This window comes from Mustela nivalis (genome assembly GCF_964662115.1).
Source record: "Mustela nivalis genome assembly, chromosome: X".
Taxonomy (NCBI): Eukaryota; Metazoa; Chordata; class Mammalia; order Carnivora; family Mustelidae; genus Mustela; species Mustela nivalis.
In genome coordinates, this window is record NC_139040.1 from 44,620,105 (window position 1) to 44,632,174 (window position 12,070).

General features: G+C 36.0%; 1 protein-coding gene and 1 long non-coding RNA gene across 2 annotated transcripts in view; one reads left to right on the forward strand and one right to left on the reverse strand.

Moving 5' to 3' along the window:
• The window catches only part of LOC309856828 (T-complex protein 11-like X-linked protein 2), a 78,312-nt gene that overhangs the window by 20,285 nt on the left and 45,957 nt on the right, over positions 1-12,070 (forward strand). The window lies entirely within an intron of this gene.
• Positions 3,002-6,636, reverse strand: LOC309856837. Its single transcript, XR_014307366.1, has 3 exons — positions 6,558-6,636; positions 5,958-6,095; positions 3,002-3,166 (listed from the first exon to the last, which is right to left on the reverse strand). It is a non-coding gene; the product is annotated as an uncharacterized lncRNA (long non-coding RNA).

Here is a 12,070-nt window from a genome sequence, read left to right on the forward strand (position 1 = left end):
ATGCCCCCAGTTTTATTTTTGTTTTTCAACATTTCCTTAGTGATTCGGGGTCTCCTCTGATTCCATACAAATTTTTGGATTATTTGCTCCAGCTCTTTGAAAAATACTGGTGGAATTTTGATCGGAATGGCATTAAAAGTATAGATTGCTCTAGGCAGTATACATATTTTAACAATGTTTATTCTTCTGATCCAAGAGCATAGAATAGTCTTGCATCTTTTTATGTCTTCTTCAGTTTCTTTCATGAGTGTTCTGTAGTTCCTCAAGTATAGTTCCTTTACCTCTTTGGTTAGATTTATTCCCAGGTATCTTATGGATCTTGGTGCTATAGTAAATAGAATCGATTCTCTAATTTTTCTTTCTGCATTTTCATTGTTAGTGTATAAGAAAGCCACAGATTTCTGTACATTGACTTTGTATCCTGCCACGTTGCTGAATTGCTGTATGAGTTCTAGTAGTTTGGGGCTGGAGTCTTTTGAGTTTTCCCATTTAAAGAATCATGTCATCTGTGAAGAGAGAGAGTTTGACTTCTTCATTGCCAATTTGGATACAATTTATTTATCTTTGTTGTCTTATTGCTGTTGCTAGGACTTCTAATACTATGTTGAACAAGAGTGGTGAGAGTGGGCATCCTTGTAGTGTTCCTGATCTCAACGGCAAGGGTGAAAGCTTTTTCCCATTAAGGATGATATTTGCTGTGGGTCTTTCATAGATAGATTTGATGAAGTTCAGGAATGTTCCCTCTATCCCTATACTTTGAAGCATTTTAATCAGGAACAGATGCTGGATTTTGTCATATGCTTTTTTCTGCATCAATTGAGAGGACCATGTGGCTCTTCTCTCTTCTCTTATTAATCTGTTCTATCACATTGACAGATTTGTGATTGTTGAACTATCCTTGTAGCCCAGGGACGAATCTCACCGGGTCCTGGTGGATAATCTTTTTAATGTGCTGGTGGGTCCTGTTTGCTAGGATCTTGTTGAGAATCTTAGCATCCAAATTCATCAGTGATATTGGTCTGAAATTCTCCTTTTTGGTAGGGTCTTTGCCTGGTTTGGGGATCAGGGTAATGCTGGCTTCATAGAAAGTGTCCTATTCTTCTTACATCTTGCTTCCCTTCACTAACTAATTTTAAATTTAAATCATCATGTCACCTTCTAATGATGCAGAAAAAGCATTTGAGAATACATGACATCCACACATGATTAAACTCTCAAAAAAGTAGTTTCAGTGAGAACGTATCTTAACACAATAAAGGGCAACATCATTCTCAATTGTGAAAAACTCAGAACTTTCCCCCTAAGATCAGGGACAAGACATGGATGTCCACTCTCACTACTTTAATCAACATGGTATTGGAAGTCCTAGCCACAGCAATACGACAACAAAAAGAAATAAAAGGCATCCAAATTGCTTAGAAAAAAGTAAAACTTTCACTATCTGCAGATAGCACAATACTACATTTATAAAACTCTAAAGACTCCATCAAAAAATTACTAGAACCTTAGTAACATTTCAGGATACAAAATCAATATACAGAAATCTGTTGCATTTCCATACCCTACTAATGGAGTAGCAGAAATAAATTAGAAAACAATCCCATTTATAATTGCACCAAAAGAATAAAATGGTAAGAATATACTTAAAAGAGGAACTTAAAGACCTCTACTTTGAAAACTATACAACAGTGAAGAAAGAAATTGAAGATGACAGAAACACATGGAAAGTCACATCATGTTCATGGGTTGGAAGAAAAAATACTTTTAACATGTTTGTATTTCCAAAGCAAGCTACACAAACATTCAACGTCTATCAAAATGCCATTAAATTTTTTCATAGTACTAGATCAAATAATCCTAAAATGTGTATGGAACCATAAAATACCCCCAATTGCTAAAGCAGTCTTATAAAACAAGAACAAATGTGGAGGTACCACAATCCCAGGTTTCAAGATATACTAAAAAACTATAGTCCTCCAAGCAGTATGGTCCTGGAACAAATATAAACACACAAATCAATGGGACAGAATAGAAAGCCCAGAAATAAATCTATCCTTTTATGGTCAATTAATCTATGACATGAATGCAAGAATATGCAATGGGAAAAGACCATCTCTTCAACAAATGTTGCTGTGAAAACTGGACAGCCACATGCAAAAGAATTATACTGGACCACTTTCTTACATCACACACAAAAATAAACTCAAAATAAATAGAAGATCTAAAAGTGAGTCCTAAAATTCCTAACGAAATCATAGGTAGTAATCTCTTTGACATCCGGCATAGAAACATTTTTTTTGATATGTCTCCTTTGGCTAGGCAAACAAACACAAATTTAAGCTCTTGGGACTGTACCAAAATAAAAAGCTTTAGTACAGTGATGGAAATCATCAATAAAAAAATAACTCATCTAATTGGATAAAATATTTGCAAATGATATACCTAATAAGGATTAGTATCCAAGATATATAAAGAACTTTTACAACCCAACACCCCCCAAAAGGAATAATCCAATTAAATAATGGGCAGATGATATGAATAGACATTTCTCTAAAGAAGACATCCAGATGGCCAACAAACACATGAAAAAATACTCAACATCACTTATTATCAGGGAAATGCAGATCAAAACTACAATGAGTATCACTTCACACCTATGAGAATGACTAAAATAAAAAACACAAGAAATAGCAAGTGTTGGCAAGGATGTAGACAAAAAAGAACACTCGTGTACTGTTGGTGGGAATGCAAACTGTGCACAGTGGAGCAGCAACTATGAAAGACAATATGGAGCTTCCTCAAAAAATTAAAAATAGATCTGTTCCCTTAGCAAGTTTCAAGGGCACTATACAGTATTATAACTACAGTTGCCATGCTGTACATTAGATCCTCATAACCTATTCATCTTGTAACTGAAGGTTCTTACCCTTTGACCACTATCTCCCCATTTGCCTCACCTCCCAGCCACTGCTAACCATCATCCACTATTTGTTTCTGTGAATTCACTTCTTCATTTTTTAAAAGTCCATGTGTAGATGATAGCACACAGTATTTGTCTTTCTCCTTCTGGATTTTTTCACTTAATATAATGTCCTCCAGTTTCATCCATGTTGACACAAATAGCAGAATCTCTTTCTTTTTCATGACCAAATAATATTCACATTTGCTTTATCATTAAAGTATAATGGATATACAATATTATATTAGTTTCATGTGTACAACACATTAATTTGACAATTATACACACTACTCAGTATTACTCAACTAGTGTAATCACCATCTGTCACTATACCCTGTTATTACAATATCATTGAGTATATTCTTTATGCTGGACTTTTCATGTCCATGACCCACATTTTCTTCACCCATGCAACACTTAAGTTGTTTCATTGTCTTGGCTACTGTAATGAACATGGGGTGCAGATATCTCTGAGATCCTGTTTTCATTCCCTTTGGATATATGCCCCAAAGTGGGATTGCTGCATCACATGGAAGTTTTACTTTAATTCTTTAAAAAAAAAAAAAAGAGGCTGTATCAATTTATGTTTCTACCATTGTACAAGAGTTCCATTTTCCCCACAACCTTGACAATGCTTGTTATATAGTCTTTTTTTATTTTTTATATTAGCAATTCTAACTATGACATAATAACTTTTCATTGTGGATTTGATTTGCATTTCCATGATCATTTGGAAAAATATCTATTTAGGCCCTGTTTTTATTTAAATTTTTTTAATTTTTAATTTTTTATTAAGATATAATATATTTTTAGCCCCAGGAGTTTACACACTTCACAGCACTCGCCATAGCACATAACCCTCCCCAATGTCTGTAACCCAACCACCCTCTCCCCACCCCTCTACCCCCGGCAACCCTCAGTTTGTTTTGTGAGATTAAGAGTCTCTTATAGTTTGTCTCCCTCTGAACCCATCTTCTTTCATTTTTTCCTTCTCTATGCCACAAACCCCCATGTTGCCTCTCAAATTCCTCATATGAGGGAGATCATATGATAATTGTTTTTCTCTAATTGACTTATTTCACTCAGCATAATACCCTCTAGTTCCATCCATGTCGTTGCAAATGGTAAGATTTAATTTCTTCTGATGGCCACATAGTATTTATATATGCCACCTCTTCTGTATCCATTCATCTGTTGATGGACATCTAGGTTCATTCCATAGTTTCGCTATTGTGGACATCGCTGCTATAAACATTCGGGTGCACATGACCCTTCGGATCACTACATTTTTACCTTTAGAGTAAATACCCAGTAGTGCAATTGCTGGGTCATAGAATAGCTCTATTTGAAACTTGCTAAGGGAACAGATCTTAAGCTTGCTTATCAAAAAAAATTCAGATGGGTGCCTGGGTGGCTGAGTTGGTTGGGCGACTGCCTTCAGCTCAGGTCATGATCCTGGGGTCCAGGGATTAAATCTCACATCGGGATCCCAGATCCACAGGAGTCAGCTTCTCCCTCTGACCTTCTTCTCGCTCTTGATCTCTCTCACTGTGTCTCTCTCAAATAAATAAATAAAATATTACCAAAAAAATTCAGGTGGTTGTGAGGTGATGTGTTCATTAATTTTATTGCAGTCATCATTTTATAATGCATATGTATATTAAATCATCAAATTGTACACTTTATATATATGTAATTTTATGTGCTCATTATACATTAAAAAATCTAGAGAAAATGGTTGCAATGATAAATATTATGTTATGTGAATTTTACCACAATTGAAAAAATAAATAATCAAAAAAATTAAAAATAGAATTTCCATATTACCCAGTAGTTCCACTACTTTATATTCACCCAAAGAATATTAAAGCATTAATTCAAAAAGATATATGCATCCCTAAGTTTATTGCAGCCTTATTTACAATAGTCAAATTATGGAAGCAATGCAAGTGTCCATTCATAAAGGAATGGACAAAGATGTGGTGTATATTCACAATGGAATATTAGTCATAAAAAAATGAAATCTTTCCACTTGCAACAACATGAATGGATCTAGAGGGTATAATGCTAAGTGAAATTAGTTAGAGAAAGACAAATATCATATGATTTCACTTATATATAAATTTAAGGAACCAAACAAGAACAAAGTAAAAAAGAGAGAAACCATGAAACAGACACTTTTTCTTTGAAACAGACTCTTATCTATAGAGAACAAACTGATGTTTACCAGAAAGGAGGTGGATGGGGGGATGGGTGAAATAGGTGAGAAAGACTAACAGTATGCTTACAATAATGAGCACTGACTAATGTATAGAATTGGTGGATCAGTATATTGTACATCTGGAACTAATATAACACTAGATGTTAACCATACTGGACTTAAATTTTTAAAAAATCTCTTAAATATACAGAAAAAACTGGTGGTTGTCAGAGAGTGGGCATGTATGGGGGATGAGTGAAATAGGTGAAGGGGAATAAGAGTGCAATGATCATGCACGGAGTAATAAAATTTTTGAATCACTGTGTTGTACATCTAATATAATTAACATATACACCTAATATAATATAAACTAATATGTTCACCTAATATAAATTAATATAACACTGCATGTTAATTATTCTTGATTTTAGAAATAAATAATTAAGAAATAAATAAATATGCAATCTATTTCCAATGTTTTGAACTCACCCAAACACTCCAAGTCTTGGCAAGCACAAGTTATGATGCTTTGTTGGCTGCTTTATAGCCAAAATGTCTTTTAATTTTACTTGCCAGTAAGGGTCCTTGGTCCTCTATGTAAATATTGAAAGGGGAAAAAAAGACAACAAAAATAATAATCCAAAAGAGGAGTAGTCGAAGAATGAGAAAGGAAAAAATGCAAGGTTGCAGGAGATTTTCATGCTCCTTAAAGACCCTTAAGCCACAGGCAGTCTATTCCTTCAATGTAACTATTATTAAGCACTACCCCAGGATGTGTTGATAGAATTCTAGACCTACCAGCAGAGTGGTCATCTAAACAGAAGCTCTTGTTTTCCTGGCTCTGCCCTGGTGTTTTAGGCTTATGAGCCCTACTCTCTGCCTCACTGGGATCATTTTGGAACATGTTTTCCTCAATTTTGGGCATCTTGATGTTATCTGGAATTAGGGAGACAATAAAAGGTAAGCTGTTTATAGTATAATATCTAGCTCTGACCCAGGGATGAGCGGGAGGAGAGGACTTCAGCTGCCATTCTGTGCCTTGATGACAGAACCTACTGCTCCCAGTTAAGGAGGTCAGGAACAAGGGCCTCAAGGGCCTCAAGAGCCTCTTACTGCAATAGCTAATGTTCTCAAACAACCCTGGGAGAAGGCGAACTTGAAAATAGTGTGACTGCTTTTCCTTAAATTAAAGAAGTTAGGGGTAGGGCAAGCAGAAGAGGAAATTAAGGCCCAGAGATGGACAATGACTTGTGAGAGAACACTGCCCAGTAATGGTGTAGTTAGGAGAGGAAACTTCTTCAACTCTGGCTGTCTTTAATTAATCCAGGAATTTCCCCCTTCCTCCTTAACTTCACCCAGACCCGCTTTGACTATGAAGAGAGTGGAATCCAGACTCACGCAGCAAGAGACCCCTCTTGGACCCGGACCCTGGTCCTTCACCTCCTGCCAGTCCTTGACCCGCTGCCCTGAAGCTGCATCTGCTATTGAAGCCGGTTCGCCCCTTCAATATAGTCCTGGAGCATACCATGACGGACAGGGCAGGAGGGGAGATCAAGCAGGAAGGGACTGGGTGGAACCATGAAAATGATGAGACCTACCTGAAGCACACCCCTGCCAGTGACGCCAAGTAAAAGAGTCCAAAACCTAAAAACAAAGGGTGGCCAGTCTCCCTTAGCAATGTGGGTTTTTTGCCCAGGGTACCATGGGAACCAAGAGAGCAGGAAAGGCAAACAGGGAAGCACCATCAATGATGGAGATAAGAACCAGAGATTCCTCATGTGGAGGCTTCAGACTCATATCCTTCTTCCTAGGCTTGAAGTCCCAGAAGGGCTTGAAATTAACTCTCTTAAGTCCTGTTCCTTCCCCATAGGTAAGGTACTGTCCCAAACTATTAACCTCATTCCCCCAGGAAATAAAACATTAAACAACCTTTTAGATAGGAAAAGGATCGTCAGTTTTTGTTTGTTTTACCTCATGCTGTTCACGTGGCCTTAGAAATGAAGAATCAACAGGGCTGCAGAATTCCAGAATTTCATTCTTATTTTTTTTTCTTTAAGTCTATACAATATGAAGTAGACATGTATAAGCTGTTAAACTCTTATTTTACAAATATGGAAACAAAGAATTGTTTTAAAGGGCTAATCATAGAAGCTGTGTGGTAAAGGGTCAAAACCATTTGTTTAAGACAGAGCCTAGGTTTTGGTTTTGTGTTTCTAACTGAATTTCTGACAGTTTTCCATTACAATTAAATTATAAGCCTTGGAGATCAGCCTAGGACCTGAAGATGCTGGAACAGATAATTCTAAGAGCACTCATGTTGCTCACTCTTTACTCATAGTTTATTCTTTCACTCTACTGGCCAGTTGCCAAAGTGATATGCAGACACCTGAATTGACCCCTTTCTAAATTTTGGAAAAATACATATATTTTTTAAAAGATATGTATACATTACAGTATTCCATCCCACTCTTTAATCCTGACTTAATTTTTAATTAATTAATTTATTTATTTATTTGACAGACAGAGATCACAAGTAGGCAGAGAGGCAGGCAGAGAGAGAGGAAGGGAAGCAGGCTCCCCGCTGAGCAGAGAGCCCGATGTGGGCCTCGATCCCAGGACCCTGGGATCATGACCTGAGCCGAAGGCAGAGGCTTTAACCCACTGAGCCACCCAGGTGCCTCTGACTTAATTTTTAATCCATTAACCTTTTTTTCCATAAAACAAGACTATAATTTGGCCAAATTCTCATCCAAATCCTTGGCTTGTTAGTGCCTATAGTGAAGTGGGGATATCTTGCACAGCATGTGGATTTTGAGAAAGGAAGTTGTAGAAGGGTGCTTTCTGGCTGAGGGAAACTCCACTCCACTCTCCAGGTCCAAAAGGATATGAGGGATCTTGGCCAAAAAAATCAGAAATCAACTTGATTTCTCTTCTTAAAATTCAGATTTCTACTTGGTTTGTTTCTAAGAAAAAGAAGACCTATAATGACACCAATTCACTTCCTCACAAAAATGCATTGTTTTAAAAGACTCCCCCTAATGATGCCTGAAATTCTATTAGTATTAAAATCATATAAGTTGAACTTTCTTTTCTAAATAGGCTATATTTTATAGAGAAGTTCCAGGTTCACAGCAAAACTAAGCAGAAAGTACAGTAATTTTCCATATGGCCTGGGCCCCACATATGCATAGCTTCCCACATTATCAACATTCCCCAAAAGAGTGCTACATTTGTTACAACTGATAAACCTACACTGGTACATTATCACCCAGAGTCCACAGTTTACATTAGGGTTTAGTCTTAGTGTTGTACACTGTTTCTGGACAAATGTACAACATGTATCTGCCAGTATAATATCATACAGAATAGTTTTACAACCCTAAAAATTTTTTGTGCTCTGCCCATGTATTTTCCCCTTCTGCCTAGCCCCAGACAGCCATTGATCTTTTAATAGTTTTGCCTTTTCCAGAAGATCATATAGTTGGAATTACCCAGTAAGTTATCTTCTCAGAGTGCTTTCATTCACTTAATAATAGGCATTTAAGTTTTCTCTATTTCTTTTCATATCTGGATAGCTCATTACTTTTTAGCTCTGAATAATATTCCCTTGTCCAGGTACATTACAGTTTATTTATCCATTCATCTACTGAAGGACATCATGGTTGCTTTCAAGTCTTGGCTTTATGAATAAAGTTTCTAGAAATATTTTTGTGCAGCTTTTTGTGTAGCATTAATTTTGGGTAAATACCATGGAGGGTGACTCCTGGATCATAAAGCAAGAAACTGGCTTGTCATCCCAAATGGCTCTGCTATTTTAATTTTTTTAATTTTTAATTTCAAATTTCACTTCTTTATTTCTGGTATATAAGAAAGGAATTCACTTTTGTATATTAACGTTATCCTATAGCCTTGCTATAATCACTTATAAATTGCAGGAATTTATTGACTCTTTCAGATTTCCTACAAAGAATATCATGTTAACTGCAAACAAAGACAGTTTTATGTCTTCATTCCCAATTTATATACTCTATTTCCTTCTCCTGGTGCATTAGCTGGAGGCTCCAGTACAATAATAAGAGTGGGTAACCTTGTCTTGTTCTTTGTCTTAGATGAAAAATACTTAGCTTTTCACTGTTGAGTATGATATTAGCTGGGGATGTGTCAGATGTGGCTTTATTATGTTGAGGTTCAATCCTTCTATACCTAATTTGCTGAGAATTTTTATCTTGAAAATATTTTAATTTTGTCTTTTTCTGCATTTACTGAGATGATTGTGGTTTTTATTCCTTCATTTTGTTAATACGGTATATCACATATTGATTTTTGTATATTTTGACCCATGCTTGCATTACAGGGATAAATCCTACTTAATTTATTTTTAAATTTATTTTTTTATTTTCAGCATAACAGTACTCATTATTTTTGCACCACACCCAGTGCTCCATGCAATCCGTGCCCTCTATAATACCCACCACCTGGTACCCCGACCTCCCACCCCCCGCCCCTTCAAAACCCTCAGATTGTTTTTCAGAGTCCATAGTCTCTCATGGTTCACCTCCCCTTCCAATTTCCCCCAACTCCCTTCTCCTCTCTATCTCTATCTGAGTGAAATAAGTCAAGCAGAGAGAGTTTATCAGATGGTTTCACTTATTTGTGGAACATAACAAATAGCATGGAGGACATGGGGAGATAAATCCTACTTTATCATGTTGTATTATACTTTTAAAGTGCTGTTGAATTTGATTTGCGACTATTTTGTTGAGGATTTTTGCATCTAGGCTTATCACAAATATTGGCCTGTAATTTTCTTTTACTGTAGTGTCCTTCCATATCTTCAATATCAGGGTAATGTTGACCTTGTAAAATAATTCTATATTTCTTCAATTTTTTGGAAGAATTTGAGAAAGATTGGCATTAATTTTTCTCTAATTGTTTTGTAGAGTTATCTGTAAAGCAAGCTGGTTCTGGGTTTTTCTTGGTTGGGAGATTTTTAAAAAATATTTTATTTATTTATTTGACAGAGAGACACAGCGAGAGAGGAAACACAAGCAGGGGGAGTGGGAGAGGGAGAGAAGCAGGCTTCCCTCTGAGCAGGGAGCCCCAGTGTGGGGCTCGATCCCAGGACCCTGGGACCATGACCCGAGCCAAAGGCAGACGCTTAATGACTGAGCCACCCAGGCTCAATTTGGTTGGGAGATTTTTTAAAATTCTTTATTTAAGGGGCGCCTGGGTGGCTTAGTGGGTCAAAGCCTCTGCCTTTGGCTCAGTTCATGATCTCAGCATACTGGGATTGAGCCCCGCATTGGGCTCCCTGCTCCTCGGAAAGCCTGCTTCCTCCTCTCTCTCTGCCTGCCTCTCTGCCTACTTGTAGTCTCTGTCTGTCAAATAAATAAATAAAATCTTTAAAAAATTCTTTATTTAAATTAAACTTAGTTAATATATACTTCATTATTAGTTTCAGGGATAGAATTTTGATTACTGATTCAATCACTTTATTCATTATTGACCTGTTCAGGTTTTCTTTTTCTTTATGATTCAGTCTTGGTAGGTTTTAGGTTTCTAGGAATTTTTCAATTTCTAGATTATACAATTTGTTGACATATAATTATTCATAAAATCCTTTGGATTTCTGCAATACTAATTTTATAGTCTCATCTTTTGTTGATGATTTTATATGAGTCTTCTTTTTTCTAAGTCTAGCTAAATATTTGTCAATTTTGTTTATCTTTTCAAAAATTCAGCTCTTAGTTTTAGTGATCTTTTCTATTGTTTTTCTTTTTATATACTACTCTATTTTATTTACATTTTTAGACAGAGAGTGAGTGGCAGAGGAGCAGAGAAAGAGAATCTTAAGCAGGCTGCAAATGTGATACAGAGCTAAATCTCACAACCATGAGATTTTGACCTGAACCAAAACATCGAATAGGAAGTTTAAATGACTAAGGCACCTAGGCGCCCCTCTATTGTTTTTCTATTGTCTATTTCATTTATTTATGCTCTTATCTGTTATTTTCCTTCCCTCTACTAACTTTGGGTTCAGTTTTTCCTTTTTCTAGTTCCTTGAGGTGTAAAATAAGGGTTTATTTATTAGTAAGAAAGGATCATGTTTTGAAGCAGAAGATCCAGATCACTTTGTACACAGAATTTTGTTATGTTCAATAAACCTGGTTGGAGGAAAGCTTGGCTTTTCTCTGGATTCTTTTAAAAAAGTAAGGAGAATAAAAAACAGCCTTTATATGGGTTATATCTGCCAATATTTATTTTATTAATTATTAAAGCTAGATTTTAAAAATGTTTTTGTCAATTCTTCTCTTTTTTAGTTAATTTTGTTTTTTCAGTGCTCCAAGATTGATTGTTTATGCACCACACCCAGTGCTCTATGCAATACGTGCCATGCCCTCCTTAATACCCACCACCAGGCTCACCCAACCGCCCACCATCTCCCTTCCAAAACCCTCAATATGTTTCTCAGAGTCCACAGCGTCTCATGCTTTATCTCTCCCTCTGATTTTCCAGTGTTTTTGTTAATTCTTTTAAAAATCACCATAAAATACCAATTACATCATATAAACTTAAATTAAAAATTTACATGAAAAATATAAGGAAATGCACAATTTTTATGTACTTAAAAATTTTTACATATCTGTCCTAATAGAAATTCCTATGTCTTCCTTGCACTAAATCCCTAGCCATATTATATGTAATATATCTATGAAATTTCCCACCTTGTGGAGAATGAGATTTAAAAAGGTAAGTACATTTATTATGTAAATAGTTTACAACTTTCAGATCCTTCAAAAAGCTAAACTAGAGAGGTCTCAGAACTGTTCAATTATTAACTTATTATTTCACAAATCAATTATGGGACAAACTCATTATTTCCTTTTGAGCAAATTGTACTACAGATACAT